Genomic DNA, 25,640 nt, shown 5'->3' on the forward strand with positions numbered 1-25,640 from the left:
TCGAATTGAACCGTTACTCTGCCTCTTTTTTAAGTTCGTCTTCCTTACTGAGCGCAGCGTTCCTCTTGGAGGCTGAATCAACCCAAGGTGCTAAAGTATATAGGGTTGCAACCCCTACTAAAGGACCTCTACACAACCTTTAACCCAGGCGCTTCTCAAGAATGAATTGACCACCCGCCAAATCAAAAGGATGCGGAAGGCTTCTTAGCCTACCGTAACAACCATAAAAACAACAAAAGAATTCAAGAGAAAAGTTAAAAAGGTTATGGGATTAAGGGAATGTAGTGGCTGAGCCCTCACCTACTACTGCACTCGCTGCTACGAATGGTCCCAGGGTGTAGCAGTTCTCGTAAAGAGACTGGACATCTTTCAGATAAAAAGATGCAAACACTGACTTGCTCCTCCAATAGGTTGCATCCATTACACTCTGCAGAGAACGGTTTTTATTAAAGGCCATCGAAGTAGCTACGGCTCTTACTTCGTGGGTCCTTACCTTCAGCAATGCAAGGTCTTCCTCCTTTAAGTGAGAATGTGCTTCTCTGATCAGAAGCCTTATATAATACGAAAGCCCATTCTTGGACATGGGTCTCGAGGGTTTCTTGATGGCACACCATAAGGCTTCTGACTGTCCTCGGAGAGGTTTAGACCTCTTTAGATAATATTTGAGAGCTCTGACAGGGCAAAGAACTCTCTCAAGTTCGTTACCTACCATGTTGGAAAGGCTAGGTATCTCGAACGATCTAGGCCAAGGACGTGAAGGAAGCTCGTTCTTTGCTAGGAATCCAAGCTGGAAAGAACATGTAGCAGACTCGGTCGTGAAACCAATGTTCTTGCTGAAGGCATGAACCTCACTGACTCTTTTAGCTGTTGCCAGGCAAACGAGAAAAAGAGTCTTGAGGGTAAGGTCCTTGAATGAAGCTGACTGGAGAGGTTCGAACCTAGATGTCATAAGGAACCTTAAGACTACGTCTAAATTCCAGCCTGGAGTGGAAAGACGACGATCTTTAGACGTCTCAAAAGACTTAAGAATGTCTTGAAGGTCCTTGTTGGAAGACAGGTCCAAACCTCTATGGCGGAGAACTGAGGCCAACATACTCCTATATCCCTTAATCGTAGGAGCTGAAAGGGATCTCTCATTTCTAAGATGAAGCAGGAAGTCAGCTATTTGGGTCACAGAGGTATTGGTAGAGGATATTGAATTGGCTCTACACCAGCTTCGGAAGACCTCCCACTTAGACTGGTAGACCCTACGAGTGGAAACCCTCCTTGCTCTGGCAATAGCCCTGGCTGCCTCCTTCGAAAAGCCTCGAGCTCTAGCGAATCTTTCGACAGTCTGAAGGCAGTCAGTTGAAGAGCGTGGAGGTTTGGATGTAACCTGTCTACGTGAGGTTGACGTAGAAGGTCCACTCTTAGAGGTAGAGTCCTGGGGAAGTCTACTAGCCATTGTAGTACCTCTGTGAACCATTCTCTTGCAGGCCAAAGGGGAGCAACCAGCGTCAGCCGTGTCCCTTCGTGCGAGACGAATTTCTGCAGAACCTTGTTGATTATCTTGAACGGAGGGAATGCGTACAGGTCGAGATGGGACCAGTTCAGTAGAAAGGCATCCACATGAACTGCTGCAGGGTCTGGAACAGGAGAACAAAACAGAGGAAGTCTCTTGGTCATGGAGGTGGCAAACAGATCTATGGTAGGTTGACCCCACAAGGTCCAAAGTCTGTTGCACACACTCTTGTGGAGGGTCCATTCCGTGGGAATGACCTGATTCCTTCTGCTCAGACGATCTGCTGACACGTTCATATTGCCCTGGATGAACCTCGTGACTAGAGAGAGGTTTCGACTTCTTGACCAAATGAGGAGGTCCCTTGCGATCTCGTAAAGGCTCCTCGAATGGGTCCCCCCTTGTTTGGAGATGTAAGCCAAGGCTGTGGTGTTGTCCGAGTTCACCTCCACCACTTTGCCTAGCAGGAGGGACTTGAAGTTCAACAGGGCTAGATGAACTGCCAGCAGTTCCTTGCAGTTGATGTGGAGAGATCGTTGTTCCTCGTTCCACATTCCGGAGCATTCCTCTCCGTCCAAGGTTGCACCCCAGCCCGAGTCCGATGCATCTGAGAAGAGATGAAGATTGGGGGTCTGAATGGCCAAGGATAGACCCTCTCTGAGAAGAAGGTTGTGCTTCCACCACAGGAGAGTGGTCTTCATCTCTTGGTTGATAGGGATAGAGATTGCTTCCAGGGTAGAACTCTTGTCCCAATGAGCTGCCAGGTGGAATTGAAGAGGGCGGAGGTGGAGTCTGCCCAGCTCGACAAACAGGGCTAGGGACGAGAGAGTCCCTGTGAGACTCATCCACTGTCTCACTGAGCAACTGTTCCTCTTCAGCATGCTCATGATGCACTCGAGGGCTTGGCTTATCCTGGGGGCCGATGGAAAAGCCCGAAAACTCTGACTCTGAATTTCCATTCCCAGATACACGATGGATTGTGAGGGAATGAGTTGAGATTTTTCCAAATTGACTAATAGACCCAGGTCTCTGATAAGGTCTAAAGTCCAATGAAGATTCTCCAGACAACGACGACTCGAGGAGGCTCTCAACAGCCAGTCGTCTAGGTAGAGGGAGGCTCTGATGTTTGACAAGTGAAGGAACTTGGCTACATTCCTCATCAGAAGGGTAAAGACCATAGGAGCTGTGCTTAGGCCAAAACACAGGGCTTGGAATTGGTAGACGACCTTTCCGAAAACGAATCTTAGGAAAGGTTGGGAGTCTGGATGAATCGGAACGTGAAAATAAGCATCTTTCAAGTCCAATGAGACCATCCAGTCCTCCTGTCTGACCGCTGCCAAGACCGACTTGGTCGTCTCCATCGTGAACGTCAGCTTGGTGACATACTCGTTGAGAGCGCTGACGTCCAGGACAGGTCTCCAACCTCCTGTCTTCTTGGCCACAAGAAAGAGGCGGTTGTAGAAGCCCGGGGATTGATGGTCCCGGACTACAACCACAGCCTTCTTCTGCACAAGAAGCGACACCTCCTGTTGCAAAGCTAGCCTCTTGTCCTCCTCTTTGTAGTTGGGAGAGAGGTTGATGGGCGAAGTGGTCAGAGGTGGTTGAAGGAAGAATGGAATCCTGTAACCGAACCTCAGCCAACTGACAGACTGTGCGTCTGCACCTCTCATCTCCCAAGCTCGCCAGAAGGTCTTGAGTCTGGCTCCTACTGTCGTCTGGAGAATCGGAGAGTCAGTGTTTTCCTTTGGATGACTTGGATCCTTTCCTGGACTTGCCTCTGTAAGAGTCTGGACGGGAGCTTCCTCGGCTGGGGGCTCTACCACGAAAGGGCGGTATGAATCTAGTCGCAGGAGTATCAATCACTGGGGAGCGGTAAGTCTTAGGGGCTGAGGTGGAAGCCTTAGACTTACGAGCCGAAGAAGCCACAAGATCGTGCGTGTCTTTCTGAATCAAAGCAGCCGACAAATCTTTAATGAGCTCTTCGGGAAAAATAAACTTCGAAAGAGGAGCAAACAGAAGTTGTGAACGTTGGCAAGGGGTAATGCTGGCGGAAAGGAAAGAACACAGCTGTTCCCTTTTCTTCAAAACCCCTGACACGAACAAGGACGCTAGCTCGCCCGATCCGTCTCTGATGGCCTTATCCATACAGGACATTAACAGCATGGCAGAATCTTTGTCCGTATGGGAGGTTTTCTTGCTGAGGGCCCCCAGGCACCAGTCTAGAAAATTAAACATTTCAAACGCTCTAAACACTCCTTTAAGCAAGTGATCCAAGTCCGAAAAGGTCCAACACACTTTTGAGCGTCTCATAGCAGATCTTCGAGGCGAGTCTACCAGACTTGAGAAGTCAGCCTGGGCAGAGGCAGGTATTCCCAAGCCTGGTGCTTCCCCTGTGGCATACCAAACGCTCGCTTTCGAAGTGAGCTTCGTTGGAGGGAACATGAAGGAAGTCTTGCCAAGAAGTTGCTTAGACTGCAGCCATTCCCCTAGGATCCTAAAAGCCCTCTTGGAGGATCTAGCTAGGACAAGCTTGGTATAGGAAGACTGAGCTTGTTGCACTCCCAGCGAAAACTCAGATGGTGGAGAGCGGGGTATAGCTGAGACAAAATGGTCTGGATAAACCTCCCTGAGAAGAGCCAAGACCTTTCGAAAATCAAGAGACTGTGGAGAGGGTCTGGAGTCGTCCACATCCGAAGAGGGATCAAGGTGTGCTTCCTCATCATCCGAAATCTCAACCCCAGAATGAGGCGACGGGATCGGATACGAATGCTGAACCGCAGAGTCAGAACGAGCAGGAACAACAACAGAGGTGGAAGGAGGAGGTGCAGCAAGTTCCTGTTCCTGTGGTATGAGTGAAGCGTGAATAGATCGAGGCTGTGCAGAACAAGGTAAAGTTCCAGCAAGCAGAGATGTCTGAGTAGCAGGATCAGGGTGCACGGGTAGAGCTCGGTGCAGCAGTTGAGCAGACTGACTCACAGGTGGAAGAGGTTCAACATCGTACGCCTGGCAGATGGAGCTGCGACTGGGTGCAGCGAGTGCAGGCGGGTGCAGCACAGGCTGAACCGGTGCAGGAGGCTGGTGCACCACCGGTGCAGGCGGGTGCAGCAAAGGCTGAACGGGTGCAGGAGGTTGGTGCACCACCGGTGCAGGCGGGTGCAGCACAGGCTGAACGGGTGCAGGAGGTTGGTGCACCACCGGTGCAGGCGGGTGCAGCACAGGCTGAACGGGTGCAGGAGGTTGGTGCACCACCGGTGCAGGAGGGTGCAGCACAGGCTGAACCGGTGCAGGAGATAGGTGCACCACAGGTGCAGGAGGTGCAGCACTCTCAGCACGACACTCACGCATCAGGTCCGAAAGCTGAGCTTGCATGGACTGAAGCATAGACCACTTGGGATCAGCAGAGACAGTAGCAGACTGAGGTAAAGCCATAACAGTGGTTGCACCACCGGTGCAGCTCTGTTGTACCTTACTCCTCTTGGGCGGAGTACAATCGCTAGAAGACTGAGGCGAGTCAGAGCTGAGCCAACGACTGCAACCTGGCTGAGCACTCGTGGGTTGGACTCTGCGTTTAAGAGGTCTAGAGACCTGAGACCAACGATTCTTCCCCGAGAGAAGATCAGCGGACGAGCGGAAGACGGGCTCAATCGTCTGCAAGTGGGAGTGACGGTCTGTGGTAGACACGCCCGCAACCACTGAGGATGATTCTGTGCGCCTAACAAGGCCTGCCGAACCCTTATGCCCTTCGACATTGCTTCTCCCCTGGGCTTGGGAGCTTGCAAGAGGTCCCGGACTGGGAGAACGACTGGCTCGCACAGAAAAATCCCCACGCACCACACTGGCACTAACACTAGTACAAGGCACTGCACCGACACTAGCACTCGTCACAGCACTGGCACTAACTTCACCCACTGCACTCTTGGCCTTCAACTCTTTCACTTCGGCCATCAGAGACTTATGGTCACTTACCACTGACTCTACCTTATCGCCTAAAGCCTGAATAGCACGTAAAACCACTGACATATCAGGCGGAGGGCACACAGTAGGATCGGGGGTAGCCACTACAGGGGTAGGATCAGGAAGAGGATCATGAGATGAGGAAAATAAAGAAGAGTGAGAAGAACTCCTCCTAGCTCTAATTCTCTCTAACTTAGAAGAATACTTTAAAAGTCGGACAAAATCCAATTCCGAAAGACCGGCGCATTCCTCACATCGATTTTCTAACTGACAGGGTCTGTCCCTACAGTCAGAACAAGCGGTGTGAGGATCTACCGAGACCTTCGGAATACGCCTATTGCAAGACCTACAACGTCTATGGGAGGGGGCTTGCGAAATGTCAGACATTTTGTTTTCAAGAGAAGTCAAAGGGAGATCCAAAAAACAAGCAAAAATTCGTTAACCGTTAAACTGAATTAAATAAAAGCTATCTAGCTAATATCAGAAGGTTTCCAGTAATGCGACAGCCGTAAATCAAAGAGAATACATCACCAAATAAGCGAGAATAAACTCGAAGACCATGAGCGTATCCCAGAACGTCTAGCCGGAGGCACGACAGAGGAATAATTGAGGAGGTGTCAACAAGAAGTACTTGAGTACCTGGCCACAGGTGGCGCTGTTAGTACACCCCCTTCTAGTATTGTGATAGCTGGCGTATCCCTCCTTAGATTTCTGTCGGGCAACGGAGTTGACAGCTACATGATTATCGGGTAAGTTTAATATTGAAAAAAATAAACTACATGAGAGGTAATAAACAATAAAAATATAATATTTCAAGAACAGTAACATTAGATTAAATCATACATATATATAAACTATAAAAACTTCTAGAAGAGCTGCTTACCATAGCTAAAAAGTCTCTTCTACCCTTACCAAGAGAAAAGTAGCCACTGCAGTAGTTAACCCCTTGAGTGAAGAATTGTTTGGTAATCTCAGTGTTGTCAGGTGTACGAGGAAAGAGAAGAATGTGGAAAGAATAGGCTATGACAAAAGAGAGGGATCCAATGTAGTACTATCTGGCCAGTCAAAGGACCCAATAACTCTCTAGCGGTAGTAACTCATAAATGAAAACATATCAATTTTGTCTTGATCGATTTTAGAATTTGGTAAATACTTGGTCCTCACGTGTCAATTTGCAAATCATATCTCTACAGGAAGGAAAAAAGCTGCCAAGGGAGACTGAGACTCAATTTCAAACTTGCAGAAAATTTCTTAATGAACAGGCTGACATGAGTCTGTCTTTGTAGAGTAGATATATATTTAGACATCTAGTTTACTTACTTCCTTATTTGCTTTCCTCACTGGGGTATTTTTCCCTGTTGGAGCCCCTGGGCTTATAGCATCTTGCTTTTCCAACTAGGGTTGTAGCTTAGCTAGTAATAATAACAATATTTGACAGTGAATACCACATCCTTATTCTATCTAGACCTGCCACTCCTGGTCAAGCCTTTTTCCTATAGCTTCCTTGGTCCTTAGACTTGATCCTTGTTAATTCCAAATGTATCCAACATCATCGTCTCCTCCTACACCTATTGACGCAAAGGGCCTTGGTTAGATTTCACCAGTCGTCTCTATCTTGAGCTTTTAAATCACTACTTCTCTATTCATCACCTCCTTCCCACTTCATACTCCTAGGCCATGTAGGCCTGGGTCTTCTAACTCTTCTAGTGCCTTATGGAGCCCAGTTACAAGTTTGGTGAACTAATCTTGAGAATCAAATTTATGAAATTATGGCAATCGGGGAAGGGACACATAGATAATGGCTCTTGTATCCCTCTCTCAATACAGGTTTCATCAAACCTCAAGGATGTCAACTGATATCTCAATGTCAGAATGTCCATGACTTGTGGGAGAGTCATTCCCCTCAAATGCTAAATCTCTGTTCCTCTTTAATTGAAAATCTGGTCCTCAAGGGGCTGTCATGGTGTTACGAAATACCTCTGAAACCTTTCTTGTATTCCTTCCCCAGTCAATTGTTCAAAGTTGATGTCTCTTCTACAAAAATCTGTACAAACTGGAATTCCTTTTCTTGCAATATATATAATTATTAATAATTATGATTTAGATATTTATTGTGAGTTAACCCGTTCAGCCATCTCTATTATGTCATTTTCAAAAACTGAATTTCCACATCACTCATAGACCCTGCTTTGTCTTAGAGATCGTCGTCTGCGCTCGTATTCTATCGAGGTGTTGAGATAATACACCCAAGCCATTACCGGATGTCTTCTGTTACATATACCCCTGTGTATTAACTTTCCTTTCAGACATAGATGTCTTACACATTAATTTAAGACATAAATTCAAGACATAAATAAAAAAATTCTTAACCTTTTACATCAACTGTATAAGAATCTATATAGTCTCAAGTTGATCTGTTTACCTTTACATTTGTGTTTTTTAATCATGATTTACAAATGCAAAAGACACAAGGAGGACTAGATTAATACAGCAGGTTTACACAAAAACATATCGCACATTTTCGGCTTACCCAGAAAATAACTTCTTTTGTATTTTCCATTTATCTAGAAAGAGAAAAAGCAAATTGATTAAAACAGCCGAAGCCAAAAGTGAGCGTTGAGCTGACCCAAATGCGAGTGGGTTTTCCCCGCCACCAATTATAAAGGAATATAATTTGTATTTATGTTTAAACATCGAAGAAGATGGACAGAAAAATGAAGGGTAGGAATTGGGAATGAAGATAAAGCAGACAGTTAAAAAGTGACAGAAAGAGAATCTGTCAAAAGCATTCAGCAATGCTTACAGTGTACCCTACAAAGTACACAGATGACACTAAGTAGCTACGAAGAGCAAGGATCGTTACTCACCTTCTCCTTAACATTTTCAAAGCGAGAAAGTAGGCGAGAACATTGAGAGATAGATCAAGAAGGCGTTGTCTTGGGGTAACTGAGTGGTCCCCAGTCTATCTTTATCCTCCTGGACGGCTGTATCTTAAGTCCGAGCGTATACGGTTCCACCGAAATCATAACGGTGACGGCGCAGTTGTCAAACACCTGCGGGAGACGAAGGGCGATTAGTTTGAGAAACAAGCGATTAAAAAGATTCTTATTCTGTAACTTCTTTTTAAACTCAAAAAATTTTATTTTTACAATAATTCACTTGAATACTGTAAATCTAAAGTTTTATTTGTCTTAGATTATAATAATAATAATATTTATGGCTACAAATATAAAAAACATATCTTGTAAAATTTATTCCTCATTCATAAGAGTTGGGTGTTGGGGCCGGGAAAGCCGTTCAATACCAAGGTCCCACAGGGAGAAAACATTGTAAGTAGAGTGATAGTTAAGGTGGAAGAAAGGCAGCAAGAATAGGGGTGAGGTAGAGAGAGAGAGAGAGAGAGAGAGAGAGAGAGAGAGAGAGAGAGAGAGAGAGAGAGAGAGAGAGAGATGCCTCACCATTGCAACATTCAAAAAGGAACTTGTCCACAATGTAGATGAGGAAACAGGTCTTGTTCCCGCCACCATCACTGACCACGACGCATTTAAGTCCACATTGACCTTTCGTCTTGCAACACCTAATGTTGACCACCTGGAAGAGAAGAAGAAAAATGAACGAGTGTTGCCATATCAGGATCTGGAAGAGTCTTAGGTTAATCTTAAAGTTACGACCTGAAATATAATGAGTACGTTTTGCTAAACGAAAATCCTGGAATACCTGTTTTGCTTCAATACCTTTCCTGTTGTACACTGAAATTGAGCTAAAATGTTTTATACACACTTTTAAATATAAAATATGATTTATTAATATACTTATTTTTCGTAACGTATTTAAGAATTCTATTATATCTTTAGTATGATACATTCTAATATTCTATTGTTTCTCAGTAAAATTCTAATTTATATACAGTACTCTTTAATATGTGTTTAGGAATAACTAGTGAAAATATCCAATAAAATTTAACAAATCAAACAAGGTTTTTGCCAGTTTGCAACTGACATGCAAGACCTCTTGGAGATGAAAGCATCGAAAGGAAAGCAAAAGAACTTGCTCTAACAAAGCAGACAGTTAGAACACGTATAGAGGAAATCTCTCTCCTGATGTATCTCGGCAAATGAAAGACCTCGTCCATTTTTCAGTTTCTCGTCTTAAGCTTTGGACGAATCAGCTGAAGTATGTGTTGTAGTCCAGTTATGCATTTTCTTAAGAATTGATGATAATCATATTGTCTATGATGGGAATGTGGATCTCTTCTCGTAAGAACACAGAGCACAGCCCGGCACTCGTAAGCATGTGAGGTAATGCTCTTTGCTCATAAGAACATACATCACAGCCCCGTATTCGTAAGCACGAGACGTAATGCTCTATGCTCGTAAGAACACAGAACACAGCCCGGTACTCGTAAGCATGTGAGACAATACTATGCTTTCAATCACGAAAAATGACGATAGATCCTAGGAAGCACAGGAAGACAAGGGGGAAGGATCTGTGACTACCATCTCTCTACTTGGTGCACCCCAGTACCAGAAGAGACAACCGGGAGACTGGTCCTGCTCTCGATGAGACTTACCATATGAAGAGCACCTCTCCCTTCATAGCAGGAGGATGTGTAACCTTACCCTCAAACACTTGAGGTGTTGGGTTCAGAAGGACCGCTCACCTAGAACCAGTGCAAGAGCGGAAAATAACCCAGAATGTACCAGTTAGCAGCAATGACCATCCATTGCTCCTTTCCGAAGAAGAGCGATCAATAAATTCCATGGAACTGTACCGAAAGGTCTTCCTAGGCGACATTCCTCTTCCCGAAAAGAAAGGAGAAGGAGGAGGAGAGAGAGAGAGAGGTTGGTAGAGGAAGAAGAGAGAGAGAGGTTGGTAGAGGAAGAAGAGAGAGAGAGGTTGGTAGAGGAAGAAGAGAGAGAGAGAGAACTCTAGTTCTCCTTGCCAATGGTTCATGTGCCCTCTTGCAGGAGTAAATTACAACAGCTTCCTTCCCAAAACACAAAACATCTACACTGGAGTTTTGTCGCAAGGGACCACAGGGACTGCTTTACACAGGGGTCACACCCAGTGACACCCTGGCGGTATCAAGAACACCAGCCAGACGATAACTTCAAAACAGGCAGGCAGGAACGATTGAACATTCAGGCAAAAATGAGTAAGTCCCTCACGAAGGAGCACTCCCACAGAGCAAGAGTTGAGTTACGGTTCAAGAACTTGACTGTCTTCCTGATAGGAAGAACGTGAATGAACTCCTCAGAAGGGGAACTGTAAGTCACGCCCTTAGCAAAGGTACGCAACAGATTGAGAACCAAAGGTTTGTATCTTCATAGGAATTAAAGTCTCTTTGCCAAATGCTTACCTTTGGGTGTGTTTCCACTCTCACAGAGAGAGGGGTAATGCATAGCAAAAAGAGAAGAGAAAACCCAATACTTATCACAAAAGAAAGTAAGGAAAGGTCCAGTAGTAGGAAGATGAGAGCAAAGACAGTACATATGTACATACTGGTTGCTGTCGAAGAAAGAGTGACGTGATACTTGTTAATGACTCAGAGGCCATTTCAGCCTAGCTGAAGACATCCTCTTCATTAAATGATGAAGAGTTTATATCAGCATAGGAACAGAGATGCTGTTACTAACTATAGCTATTCCTAGCAGAAACTCCATACCAGCAATACTTCATGAATTCTTGATATAAAAAATCTACCCTTTATATAACATTTACTTTTGAATTTACCTTTCATTGGATAAGATGTGGATCGAGTCCACACTGCTCCCAGAGGAAAATCCTTGAGGCCAAGATGAACGGATAATTCATCATCATATCCAACCCACTTATCCTCAAAACGAATGGACAGTGACGATATGGTACCGCTGTACAGATCAGGGTCATGACCCTTGTCTTCTGAAAGAGAAACATATGTATGAGTTGACATTATCAAAATAAAGAAACCAAAGCGTGTTTAAACAATGTATAGTCTCTTTAATCACAAAATATAAATCCAACATAAAAATCAAATATTCTTTTGCAAAACATCTTTGGTCAAGAGAAAGAAAAGAAAAAAGGGCAAATTGGGCCACAAATTTTAAGGATTAATTCTATGAATATCACAAATTTCAAGTAATTTGTATTTTTCCTAACAGTATTTACCTCGAACTACTTTCTTAGGAGGATCTGGGATCCCTCCTTCTACAGACCAAGAATTTTGCGCAGTTCCCCCTCTCTCCGCTACCTTGTCGGGGCGTTCCGGGGTGGAAGGATACTCGCCCTGGGGCGACCCGGGGTCAGCGCATGAGGTTGCGCTCGTTAGATCGTCAGTAAGCATATGTTTAAGTCCTCCTCGAACTCCTGTAAGATACTCGGGGTAGGATGGGTGGGCCATAACCCGAAAGTAGTTCGAGGTAAGTACTGTTAGGAAAAATACAAATTACTTAAAATTTGTGATTTGTTCCAACACGGAGTACTTACCTCGAACTACTTTCTTAGGAGACTTATACTTTAGGAGGAGGGAGTGGCTTACAGTTCGGAATATTTCGAAACATCCTGGGGCCCATGACCTAGATAGGAGGCTAGGTCTAGATTGTCCAGGGAGAGGTAGGAGAGTAGGGGAAAGCACGCAAAAGTCTACCTTATGTACAACTCACCTTTAATTATAATCCAGACATGGTGTGCCTCAACGTCCCCCTCTCACCTGGAAGGGGGATATGAAAAAGGATGGGATAAAGGAAAGGGGGGTAGCAAGGAAGGGGGGAGAGTAAGGAGGAACCTGTGTCATTTACGATTACTTCCCACGGGCTACCCGGGGCCCAAACCACTAAACTTGTTGCATGGCCGAAATGACCGGCCCAATGGAGAAAGCATCCAGGGACTTTCTCGTACAGTCCTTCAGGTAATGGGCTGTAAACGGGGACTGTCTAGCCCAAGTGCCTGCCCTTAAGATTTGGCCCACCGCCATGTTAGTGTCAAAGGCCAAGGATGTGCTAAGGCCCCTAATATCATGGGGTCTCGGGGTCCCAGGCACCATGTAGCCATCACTCTCGTAGGCCCTCTTTATAGCCTGCCTAAGCCAGAAGGATATGGTATTTTTGGACACCGCCTTCTTGACTGGACCTGTGGAAACGAACAAACTCTTGATTATTATTATTATTATTATTATTATTATTATTATTAAATGCTAAGCTACAACCCTAGTTGGAAAAGCAGGATGCTATAAGCCCAGGGGCCCCAACAGGGAAAATAGCTCAGTGAGGAAAGGAAACAAGGAAAAATAAAATATTTTAAGAATAGTAACAACATTTAAATAAATATTTCCTATATAAACAATAAAAACTTCAACAAAACAAGAGAAAGAGAAACTAGATACAACAGTGTGCCTGAGTGTACCCTCAAGCAAGAGAACTCTAACCCAAGACAGTGGAAGGCCATAGCACAGAGGCTATAACACTACCCAAGACTAGAGAACAATGGTTTGATTTTGGAGTGTCCTTCTCCTAGAAGAGCTGCTTACCATAGCTAAAGAGTCTCTTCTACCCTTACCAAGAGGAAAGTAGCCACTGAACAATTACATTGCCGTAGTTAACCCCTTGGGTGAAGAAGAATTGTTTAGTAATCTCAGTGTTGTCAGGTGTATGAGGACAGAGGAGAATCTGTAAAGAATAGGCCAGACTATTCGGTGTCTGTGTAGGCAAAGGGAAAGAACCGTAACCAGAGAGAAGGATCCAATATGGTACTGTCTGGCCAGTCAAAGGACCCCCTAACTCTCTAGCGGTAGTATCTCAACGGGCGGCTGGTGCCCTGGCCAACCTACTACCTGATGGCCGGTCTGAGTTTGGATGTCCTACCGAGGTATTTCCTGATAGTTCTTACCGGGCACAAACGCAGGTCTTCCGGGTTGTCCGAGCGCGGAATCGCTGGGATGGAGAATTCTTCAAACCTGGGATCCGCAACTGAAGGGTTCTGGGTCTTCGCCACGAACTCTGGTAAGAACTTAACATGTCCTTCTACCCTTTCGAGTGTGAAACCTCGAAGGACAACCCGTGGAGCTCGCTCACCCGTTTGGCCGAGGCAAGGGCTAACAAGAAGACTGCCTTGAGGGTGAGGTCCTTGTCCAGAATGTCTTTAAGCGGTTCGAAGGGGGGCCTCGAGAGAGCTCTAAGAACCTTGGCCACATCCCACTGGGGGACCCTCGAGGAGCGGGGGTCACAAGTTTGTTCAAAACTTCTGATTAGCATGGAGATGTAGCAGGAAGTGCCTAGATTGATGCCCTTGAGTTGGAAAACCTGACCCAGTGCCGCACGGACTCCTTTGATGGCTGGAATGGATACTCCCTTGTCATCCCGTAAATGGAGATATCCGGAGATATCCCGACATCCTGTCAGCAGTCTTGTCTGAGAAGCCTTCCCTTCTTAGCAGTCGCTTGATAACCTCCAAGCGTGAAACTTCAGGCCTTGGGGGTTTTCGTGTAGCCCCTGGAAGTGAGGCTGACTTAGAAGGTCTTCTCTTGTCGACAGGGGCCAAGGAGGAAGGGTGGCCAAGTCCTGAAGATCCGTGAACCACTCCCTCTCTGGCCACCAAGGTGCTACTGAAGTCATCTTTGTGCACTTGGCTTGTCTCAGCCTGTTGAGAACCTGCCTGATGATCCCGAAGGGGGGAAATGCGTAGACGTCGAGACAGTCCCACGAGTGCTGGAAGGCGTCCTCGAACACTGCTGTCAGATCTGGCACTGGGGAGCAGAATACAGGGAGTTTGGCATCAAGTCTTGTGGCGAACAGGTCTATCACCGGGGAGCCCCAACACCGGAGAACTTCTTGTGCCACCTGGGGGTGCAGAGACCGTTCTGACCCCACCACCAGTCCTGTCCTGCTGAGTCCGTCTGCCAGGACGTTCCTTTTTCCTGGAATGAACCTGGCTGTTAACTGAATGTGGTTCCTTTCGGCCCATTCCAGTATCTGAGTTGTGAGGTCGCACAATTCCCTTGACCTTAAGCCTCCCTGCTTTTTGATGTATGCCACCACCATGGCATTGTCGCACATGAGTGCCACCGAGTTCCCCCGGAGGAGACGGGCAAATTCTGCCAGGGTGTTCCGTACTGCCAAGAGCTCCAGGAGATTGATGTGCCGGGCCTTTTCCTCCTCTGACCATTTCCCCTCTGCTGTTTCCTCAAGGAGATGCGCTCCCCACCCCTCCTTCCATGTGTCCGTGAAGAGCAGCATCTCCGGGGGAGCGGAGCGGAACGGAATTCTCTTCAACGTGTGACTCCTGTTGGACCACCAGAGAAGAGTGTCCCTGGAGGAGGAGGACACCGGAACTATCTTCTGCGGGGACTCCTCCGCTGACCAGAGATCCTTCAGGTTCCACTGGCTCGGTCTTAATTTGAGCCTGACCTGTGGAGCTAATTTTTCCAACGAGACTAGGTGACCCACTAGCCTCTGCCAATCCTTGGCCCTCACCGGAGTGCCAGCTAGGAAAGGGCGAATCACTTGGTCTAGATTGCTCAACCTCTCCTGGGAGGGGAAGGCTCTTGTTAGCTGGGACTCCAGTACCATCCCCAAGTACGTCATCCTGGTGATGGGGACTAACTCTGACTTCTCGAGGTTGATCGTGATCCCGAGGTCCTTGCAGAACTGCAACAGCAGAGAACCTTGAAACTTTAAGTCTGCCTCTGAGGCTGAAAGAAGCAACCAGTCGTCGAGGTACCTGATCAGTCTGATGCCCTGCTTGTGTGCCCAGACCGAAACTAGGGCGAACACCCTTGTGAAGACCTGTGGAGCCGTCGAAAGACCGAAGCAGAGAGTCCTGAACTGCAGAGTCTGAGCGCCCCACCTTACTCTGAGGAACTTCCTGCTGGAGGGGTGACGGGAATCTGAAAGCAAGCATCCTTGAGATCCAGGGACATCATGAAATCCCCTTCTCTCAAGGCTTCAGCATGTCCATTTTGAAGGGAGTCTTCTAAATGAACTTGTTGAGGGCCGAGAGGTCGATGACTGGCCTCCAACTTCCCGTCGCCTTCTCCACCAGGAAGAGCCTGCTGTAGAAACCTGGGGAAGGCTCGTGAACCTGTTGCAGGGCTTCTTTGTCCAACATGGCGTCCACTTCTGTTTGTAGGGCTGTCCTCTTCTCTGAGTCCTTGGGCGCGAGACACTCTGCCTGGTGTTCGGGAATCAGCGGGGGCGGAACTGACAGGAAGGGAATCCTGTATCCCTCCCTGAGGACCGTCACCGTCCATCGATCCGCTCCGTTGTCCAGCCATGCTTGCCAATAGTGTTTGAGGCATCCCCCCACCTGAGGCGTGGGAAGGTGTAGGGGGCTTCTCTCCCTATCTCCTCCTAGGGAGACGGACGGAACGGCCTCTCCTTGAGCCTGTGAACTTTGGCCTAAAGGAGGCCTGAGGTTGGGCACCACTCATTCTGGAGGGCCGAGGGGTCTCGTGCCAATAAGAGGTAGAAGCTTCCTGCCTAGCTGGAGGCGTAGGCGGGTAGGCCCCGTCTGTAGTGGCTCTTCTCACCGGGAGCCGTCTTGCCAACTGCTGTCTGGATTCGGTTGTAACCTTCATCCTGCTGACCCTCTCCATCATCTCAGTCACTGTTTGTAGGGGGAACACCGTCTCACACCAAACGGGAGAGTTTCTCAGGAACTTCGATTCCTTCTCGGGGAGTCTACGGGGCAACCTGTTCAGAATAGTGTTCCTTCTCCTCAGAACCCAGTTGTCCATCTGGGTAAGGGACTAAAAAGTTAGGAACTTCATGGCCTTGCCCCCCGAGCGGATTAGTTCCTGTAAGAGTGATTGATTCGCGGGGAATGACAGGGCGTGAGCTAGCTGAAAGCCTGCTAGGGTGCACGCCCACCAGTCCAACCAAGAAGTGACATTTACGATGTCCTGAGACGTGTCCTCCATCATGGCAGCTTCCGCTTGCGAGAAGGCCACCGGTGCGTTCAGGCTACGCTCGTCCGAATTGCCCTGGTTCAGGGTAGGGACCGCTTCCTCCACCGTGCGGGGCCCAGAGTGACGCCCGTCGGGCACATAGAATTTCTTCTGGGTCCTAAGACCTGGCAGGAGCTTGGAGGAACCCTGTGCCCTCAACGAGTTCTTCGGGCCTGCAACAAAACGGTCCACATGCTCCATCCCCAGGGCAACATCGGGAGCTAACGGTAGAGTCAGAGAAGGTTTCTGCTGGACAGGATTGTCCACCATCCTGCCCAGACCTGAGAGCCAAGCTTGCTCCGCTGCTGGTTGCGGTTTATCCAACCTGTGGTGCCGCCGGATAAGTGCCAAAACCTTACAGTAGGACGAGACCTCGTCCGGGGAATACTGACCCGCTCCCAGAAGTTCGTCTACAATCTGTACCTCCGTGTTGGAAAGCCCATCGATCACGGAGGGATCCGTGGGAGCGGAGGCATCCCTCTCCTCCTGGCGGAGTGATGGAGCGGGTGCCTCCGTCGCAGGTAGAGTCGCTGGGGCGGAGGTAGCCGTCATGGGTCTACCTCCTCCCGGGGTAACCCGGGTGGTGCTAGTCGATGGTTGCGACAGCGGCTTATCCCTGAACCGCTGTGATGAAAGGTGATGAAGTTGAGGCGCTGGGTCTACCCAGCGGAAGTTCTCGACACACGGGTGGAGCCGCTGACTTACTAGGTCGGGGCAACTGAAAGTGTGCCAACGGCCACACCCGACGAGCGGATGGGGCCGAAGAGACACTGTGCAAGGGTACGGAAGCGGCTCCCGCGGCTACCGAAGTAGGCACTGGAGGAGCGACCTTCTTGCTGGATTCACGGCGGTGGCGAACCACCGTCATATACCTTTTCCTCACGGAGCTCCTCCTCCTGTGTCTCCTCCTCGAGGACTTCGACCTATTCCTGGCCGGGCTGGCGTGTGAGCTCGGTCTCCTCCTCCAGGAACTAGCTGAAGAGTAGGAATCGTAGGAAGAATAGGAAATCGCCGAGTCGTCCGTCTCAATGAGGAGCCTCCTAGGGGTCCTTGGTCTGGATCTCGGGGTCGAGGGTTCCACGAAATCCGGCGGAAGCGTAGCCGAGGGCGCCGGGGGTGAGCGGATAGCGGGCCGAGAGGCGAACCACCCTTCGAACTCCTTCTCAATCCTCACGGGCGACCTGAAGGGCGTCCTAGGTGCCGTCCACACAATGGAGTCGGGATCGGATGAACACGTGGACCGCCTTTCTTTGTCCCGACCACCCCCGGAACCCGCTGAACCTGAAAAACCTTGCCACGATGTGCGGGTAGGAGCCGATTCGGGATTCCCCCACACCGGATCTTCACCTGAGACGGGTCCTGCGGGCACCAGGCCATTGTCTACAACACATACTTCCGCCACACTAGCAGACTCCCCACTCATCTGCGTATGCCCCTTTTTCACAGATTCCCCGACATTAGACTCATGGGGAACGGCAATGGGCCGTTTCCCCGCAACGGACTTACCTCGTCCCCTACTCTGGGTAGGTTAAGGAGAAGGAGAACCTCTTTCCGACTGCGTTGAGGGCAACGTACGCGGCGAGGAAAGGCCTGGGTTCTTCGGCGATTTCTTGGATGCCTTCTTCTTCTTTTTGGAGAAGAAGGTCCACTGCATCTCCGGCCAAGACTCACACTCCTGGCACGTGGAGGAAGGCGAACACTTATTGCCCGGACACGAGGAGCACAGCCTGTGTGGGTCAACCTCGGGCTTAGAGAGCCAGGCTCCACAAGACTTACCAGCTTGGGGCCCGGGACAGCGACGCTGGGATCCCATAGCAGAAAGCAACACGCAAACGACACAAGAACACAAGGGAAAGGTGAGGGAGATAACACGGACACGTGATACACAAGGGAAGGAACACACGGGAACACGTGGGAGCACAAGGAATGGAGAGCACAAAGGAACACGTGGTACACAAGGTGATCGGACGGGATAAGAGAGAGAGAGCGGTGAGATGTTATCTATGCCGCGACCAGGCGCTTACTGACGATCTCACAAGCGCAGCCTCACGCTCTGACCCCGGGTCGCCCCAGGCCGAGTATCCTTCCGCCCCGAAGCGACCCGACAAAGTAAAGGAGAGAGGGGGAACTACGCAAAATTCTTGGTCGGTAGAATGAGGAGATCCCAGATCCTCCTAAGAAAGTAGTTCGAGGTAAGTACTCCGTGTTGGAACAAACTGTATCTGTAGTACCGGCTCAACGCTACAAGGAATAAAGATGGCGGCGATGGTGGCGCCATCTGAGTACTCAAACAGTAACGGAGGAAGGGAACCTTATTAACGGCTCCTCTTTTATTTTGCCACTTTTCCCCCTCGAAGCATAAACGCTATGCGGGGTGCATATTGCTATGTGGCGTGTCAAGAATACGTCCCCTGATATTATGCGATATCCTTAAAGGAAACTTTAAGGATATTCGCGCCAGGAGTTAGAATTCTGGAGACCTTAAGTTAAATTCTCTGGGAATATCACTGTAGTCAAATATACCCTAGGAAGCTACTTAAAGGAACCTTCCATCAGGACGACATGGCTATCTCACCCAAAAATAGATTTTGAGCGAACCGTTTTTTTTTAATCAAACAAACCTGAGACTTTTAACGAGAGGTTGATTTCTGTGACATTGGAAGTCGATCGTTAAAATTCATAACGAGCTGGGGGTCATTAGCTGGTGGGTGATATAAGCCCAACCCGCTCAACAGTACAATACAGAACCGTCTGTCTAAAGCACCACTGAACTAGAACTTTTATTAGCCTCTGTAGCCAATGAGAAAAAGGAGAGATGGCAAGAACTGATAACCAGCACAGATATGACTTAGAACAGTAAGAAAGCATGGAAAACAATCAGTAAACTGAATTTGAATAAGAACACCCAAAAAAGAATAGCTACAGCAACACCTAATGCAGGCGCAAAACAACTCTTACTTAATGGAATGCCATATGACAAAGAACGAAGATATCACAAAAGAATGAAGTATGAAATGCAAGAGAATAACGAGATTAAACCACTCACTGTTGAAGAACTTCAGAAAGCCATGAAACACCATAAACCTGGAAAAGCTGCTGGTCTGGATGACATTACATTTGAGATAATGCTGCACTTTGGCAACAAGAATAAATCATGAGCATTAGTACTTCTTAACAACTTTGCAAGAACATTCAAGATCCCAAAACTATGGAGAGAAGCTAAAGTTGTGGCCTTGCTAAAACCTGGCAAAGACCCAATGATCCCTAAGAGTTATCGGCCAGTATCTCTCCTCTGCACCTTATATAAGCTGTACGAACAGGTGACGATGGTCCCACTACCTCCCACAGTCGAAGATCAACTGACACCAGAGCAGGCTGGCTTCCAGGCAGGAAGATCCTGCTGCTTTCAGGTACTTAGCCTCACTCAGTATATTGAGGATGGCTCTGAGCTTGGGAAAATCACAAGGGTAATATTTTATGACCTAACAGCAGCCTATAACAATGCGAACCACAGGTTGCTTCTTTTAAAACTTGCCAAAGTTACTCACATGTACTTGAGACAACAGCAAAACTGAAGCTCTGCGGGCTGGTGAGTAGGGACCCACCAATTCACTATGAGTAATATGGCGATAAACCTGGGTTGCAAGCAAACCTTCGTTAGACAGAGGCGCTCGCCCACTCGCCATGCTAGCCCTCGTTGGATGGGTGTGCAACAATGCGCATGACTTCTCTGTGAGACTAGTGTCTTTGCTAACACAGGCTGATGCATCATGGAGCAAGGTACTTATGCCCTCCTACCAGAGAAGGTATTTGCTCACAAGGAGAAGAATAAGGTTGTGCTGAACTAGAAGAAGGGCAGGTTTTCCCTTGTGAGAGGTCAAAACTCAGAGGCCCAGGTCCCAAAGGGCTTGGCCTCACAAAACTCTATGAGCTTTGTTGTGCCCAACGGTCACGATGTACACAATAACCCTGAAGTGTTACAGTGTCATAGCTCACAAGACTCATAGATGACCCCAAAGGGAAATTGCTCGTGAGACTCGTGCCTTGGGGGTACTATGGGAGACGCAAGCAAGCAATAAGCATCACCATCTTGCACCCTGGGGTACAACGGCAAGGGGCAGGAGTTGCGAGCAGCCACCTAACCCCATTGCTGTTGAAAATTTATGCCATGCCGTTGGCCTCTTTGTGTAAGTCAACATATTCTCGACGTAACCTAGACTGGAAAGAGCTGTGACGTAAACGATTCAAAGAAAAGCTGCGAGTTGACTGGAACAATCTCTGGCCACCATCAACATCTCTGCCGGCCATCAGGACACTTGGCAGGATGCCCTACACCTGTTGGGTGTTCTTGTTGAGGCAACCTGTCAGCAAAGCCAGAAGGCAGATGACTTGGCCATTAGTTGTGTGGGACAGTCATGGCACAGCTCGGATGCTAACAGGGGTGACATGGCTGCCTCCAAACTTCACCTGCACCCGAGCGAGTCTACCCACGTACACCTCCTCGACCTATCCCGAAGCCTGCATCTGCGGAAGTGCGCCTGTCATCAATGCGCATCCAGGATAAGTCTCCTCAGTTCCAGAGGAGGTACTGTACTTGGTGCGAGAAACCAGGGCACATTGTGAATGAGTGTCGCAGACGGCTCATCCTGTGCTTACACTGTGGCTCTGCTAACCACCATGACGCGCAGTGTGGGCAACAGGTTACCCGTCCAGAAGTCAGCTATCGCCCGCAGCTCTGAGAAGGAAACCCCTTCCGTCCAGACTCCTTCTAGGTGGAGGGAAATACATGTGAATGCTACTCCTGCCCTCAGTGTACATCCAACAAACATTGATAGAAGGTTGTGGCTTTCTTTGGTTATTGATGGTGTTCCATCCGCAAAGAAGGTACTAAAGATTTAACTGATGCTAGAACCCCTAAGACTTCTGCTACGCCACCTGCGGAAATAGTAGTAGACATAAGAAGTTTTCTCGTTGCACAGGTCTCAATAGAGAATATTATTTTGAAAAAGAAAAGTGGGAATTATGGGACTTTGGACTCGCATGGGTAAGAGAGGGAAAATTTAGTTGTGTTAGATGCCTTTTTCAAATAATGTGGTTGACATGTTGACATTGTTTACTCCATTTTGGCAAACAATGTAGGTGGCATGTTGACATTCTGTTTACTGTAGTCCTTAAGGGCAGACAATGTTTGCATCCTGAGATTTACCGATATGCAAAGCCCATAGACAAGAGAGCATATAACTAAGATGTGCCAACTGTGACAACCTCATCAAAGGTTACTTTGTCTTACCCTTAGAAAGAGTGTCTTTTGTGTTACTTAATTTTCAGTAATTATTATTTTTTTTCAAATTAGTAAACATGGCTTTTTTCTATTTATCTTTTCTCATTTTGAAATAAAATCAAGGGATGGTGCCCAGTGACCCATTCTTTCCTGATTGTTTCCCTTTTGCCCAGATCTGGGGGCATTCCCCCATATCTTTTATGTAGTGTGAAGTTAGTGTGTGGTCGACATTCTGACACTAAATAGTCTGAGTGCTACTTCCGGCCACAGTCTGCAAATTACTACATCGCCGTCTAGCTCCAAGAAGCTATGCTCTGAAGAACAAGAGCGAGGCAAGGACGAATAGTGCACACACTTGTGGAAGCACCCGCAAGGACGCCTTTCCCAGGGATGAGATAGCCGCCTGATACCTCCTAGTGGGGAAGGGTGTCTTTACCACGAACGGGAAGGATGCCCGACACATGGAGGTGGACCTCCAAACATTGCTCTCTGCTTCCCGTCAACGAGCTTAAGCTCAAGTTGAAGGTCGGCATCGAGTGATGCCTGAGAAAAGTACCCTGCGTTTGTTTCTGGGATAACCCCAAGAGTATCCCCCAACTGGTAGCCCTGAAGGGAACCAGTCTGCAACTGCTCTCGTTCTTACGCCAGAGCTGCAGGAAAGAAAGCGAACAAAAAGCAGAAAGAGCTGCAGCTAAGGGCACGAGAACTCTATCGGTGCATTACCTCCAGAGCCTCGGAGGGGAACACAGTGGTTAACCCGTGGGGAGACTGTGTGCGCTGCTACTATGCCTCCAATTGTATTACTCTAGGAAGCCATTCCTTAAACAGGGAGACTTGAATGCCTGAAGGAAGGCAGGAGTTGCCGCAGGTGGCAAGGAGAGAGACTCTCCCGGTGGAGGGCACTGCTGCCTCACTAAAAGCTATAGTATCCACAGCTAAGGGAAGTCCAGGGTCAATTGATCAAGTCAAAGGCCAGTTTATTAAGGTTAACAAGAGAGACACGGAATGTCTACTTTCTACCGAGCCAAAATAAAGTGATGTACACTGTAACGTTACCAGTATGGGCGTGACAGGGGTAGCTGGTCTGCCCCACCCTGCTGACTAGCAGTGGGTAGTTACACCTCGTTACAATTCTTATGGCTGATTTCAGCTGTTTTTAAAATCCATCGCCACTATAAAGAGCAAAAGGGTTTGTATATAGTTGTATATAGGTCAGGACAAATATGAAATAAAGTACAGCACAGTAGTAACTCTGTTTAGGAGTAACTTTGAATACGAGTCTACAAACTCAACTTGGTTTATGGGAATTGTATCGATCTGTGAGCAAACATTTCAAACCGTATGGGCATGTTTTGTGGATAAATTTTGAGGAGACTAAAATGAAAGCAGTCAAATGGTGCCCATACACCATCCATGCAGTGTTCACGTTCTTCTTACTCCATGTTCATGACGTTTGAAAGTAAGGGCAAAAATAATCATCTCTAAAAAGGTTCCTTATAAAAATTGAATGAGTAAAAAAAAAGATAAATCAAATGATTCAGTAAGTGATAGTGAAGATCATTCTCATCTCCCACCAACCAAAGGTACGGAAGTGTGAGTTAATTTGTCAGCTATTTTTACTTTAGATTGTGATTTCTAATCTTTTACTTATTTCTGACGATAGGGGTTATAAATTGTCATTAATTTACATTACGAAACCTTTAAATCTGATTACATATGTTTATGTGAATTTTCTTTATTTTTATGGGAAAACTCGTAAACCAAGATACTGTACGACTGCATTGCTTCAAACTGAAGTTTTGTACACAACTCACCGGAAGAATTTTTCATCATTCTTGACATTTCCCGAATTGAGTCTATGCAAGATCTTTTTTGTCATTCTTGGTGTTGATACTTAGTTCCCGTAGCCTTCCATCTTGATTCAGCAGGGAGAGCTTTTCTCTTCCTTACTGTCAAAGATTCTTACTACGTTCAGCACATAAAAATACATTTGTGCGGTCTCTAGCTTTCGAAACATCTGCCAGCAGGATTATCTTTCTGAAATGACTGAATTGATAATGGACAAATCACGTTGCATTACAAACTTACAGTACAGTAATTAAACTGTATACAGTATACTCTGTATAGAGTTATAAAAGGTTAAACAATTCAAAGTCAAGAAACACTACATTCCAATCAAAATTAAAAAAACTGTTATTTAAATTCAGAACATTCAAACTATTTCTATATGGATCACCAATATTGAGAGGCTTAGGTCTAATTTGATTACAAATATTGAATAGTTTAGCATATACAGTTGACTTTACTTTTGGTTCCAATTGAAGAGGATGTACTAAACCAAGCGGCAGAGCAGATGGTGACTCACAAACGTATACAGCTGCGGCAGTATGCCCGTGCAGCCTTAACCAGAGGAAAAGCTGTTGTTGAAAATTTGCACACGTTGGTATCCAAATTCAGCCGACCTGCATGACCTGAAAGCATAGTTAATGGTATTATTAACTAGATTAATCTCTGGAGGAAATTAACACCTGATAAAAATGTCAAAATCTTCAAGATATTTGTGTTTTTCTCAACTATGCAAAACTGAATCCTTTGATAAGAGTATGATTTCAGTGTAGATGGAACTCGGCTTTAAGAATTCATAATGAGGTTCGTAATGAATGCACTGGCGGGTGGCTGGAGAGCCTGTCCCCTCGCCAGCACACTGCACAGACGCTTACGACCTTCGCCTATGACTTAAGGAGTGGACTCAGGGTTGTATTATTAGGAAAAATACGAATCACTTTAAACATTTCTATTTATTCCTTCACAGATACAGATACAAACCCTAGCTCCTTTCAGGGGAGAAAGTTCCTATAATCAAGTCGACTTGTATCAAATACCAGGATGTCCAAAGACTTTGACCAAGGGAGATGTTTAAGTCTTGGCTTTTCTTTTTCATCCAATCAGAATCGGATGTTTCCAAAATTTAAAAACAGGGTATTGGGAGCACCAAGCGTGGTTTGGAGATGCTCATTCTAATCCACCGAGACGAGAAAATGGGAACACATCACTGCAAGAGTGAAGATACTTGTAAATCGTTTTATAATTCGACTAATTCGAAAATTGTAAGGATTGTGAAGTTAACCGAGAGTAATGATTTTACAGCTTATTTGTATAAGATAGGAGTCCAGGTGGATTATTGTGGTGTTTGTTCAAAGTATTGTTTTGGTGAAATGCGTTATAACTATGATGGAAAATCAACGAACAACGGCAAATCCACGTTTTATGGCGGTGTTATAATACAGTAGGTCCCAACACCATAAACGCCCCATTCTTTCTTCTTCTTCGCTAATTGCCGGGCCATCTCACCCACAACAAAAAGGAAGTTGACCAACAGGAAGAAGATCATATCTGAAGATTCCGACTTCAATGACTTTGAGTAATGTAAATGCAGTATATACATCTATATTTATGTCAATGTAGTTCATTGGGACAAATGTAAATTTACTTTTTAAGTGTGAAATAGATTTCCTTTTACAAAACACGATTGTGTTACCTTGCTAAGAGTCAAATGGGTTGCAAATCAAACACAGGGTAGGCTGAGAATACGGCAGTCTAGCCGTTAGGTAAGGACACGGCTTGTAGGTTAGGTTAAGTAGGGATGTTTAGGTCAGGTGATGTTCTTGAGTAGAGGTTTTGCAGAACAACGGACAGGGGTTTTTGTAATGCGACGGCAATGTCTTACGAACTACTAGGAAAAAAGAAGGAAATTTCAATTTCATCATCATTATCATTATTAAAGGGGGAAATTAACCAGCCTCATGAATCAAGCTGGTCTCTTCAGAACTGGTCAAAAGGCAGTTTGGGGAGGTAACGTATGCATAATGTGGGGACAGAGAACGGTGAATGGATATATATTTACCAAGTTTACGAAAGAGTTGAAAATAAGTATAGGGCACGGCCATCATCACACATAGAAGTGGCCGCTATTATAAATAGAGATGGCC

General features: G+C 46.8%; 2 long non-coding RNA genes across 2 annotated transcripts in view; both read right to left on the reverse strand.

Annotated features, from left to right (window-relative positions):
* Positions 1-25,640, reverse strand: part of LOC137633440 (uncharacterized) — a 376,441-nt gene that overhangs the window by 104,088 nt on the left and 246,713 nt on the right. The gene's annotated exons all lie outside the window — the stretch shown is intronic.
* On the reverse strand, positions 11,200-24,116 carry LOC137633402 (uncharacterized). Its single transcript, XR_011042194.1, has 3 exons — positions 23,958-24,116; positions 23,466-23,688; positions 11,200-11,353 (listed from the first exon to the last, which is right to left on the reverse strand). It is a non-coding gene; the product is annotated as an uncharacterized lncRNA (long non-coding RNA).

The sequence above is a fragment of the Palaemon carinicauda genome, chromosome 43 (genome assembly GCF_036898095.1).
Source record: "Palaemon carinicauda isolate YSFRI2023 chromosome 43, ASM3689809v2, whole genome shotgun sequence".
Lineage (NCBI taxonomy): Eukaryota > Metazoa > Arthropoda > Malacostraca > Decapoda > Palaemonidae > Palaemon > Palaemon carinicauda.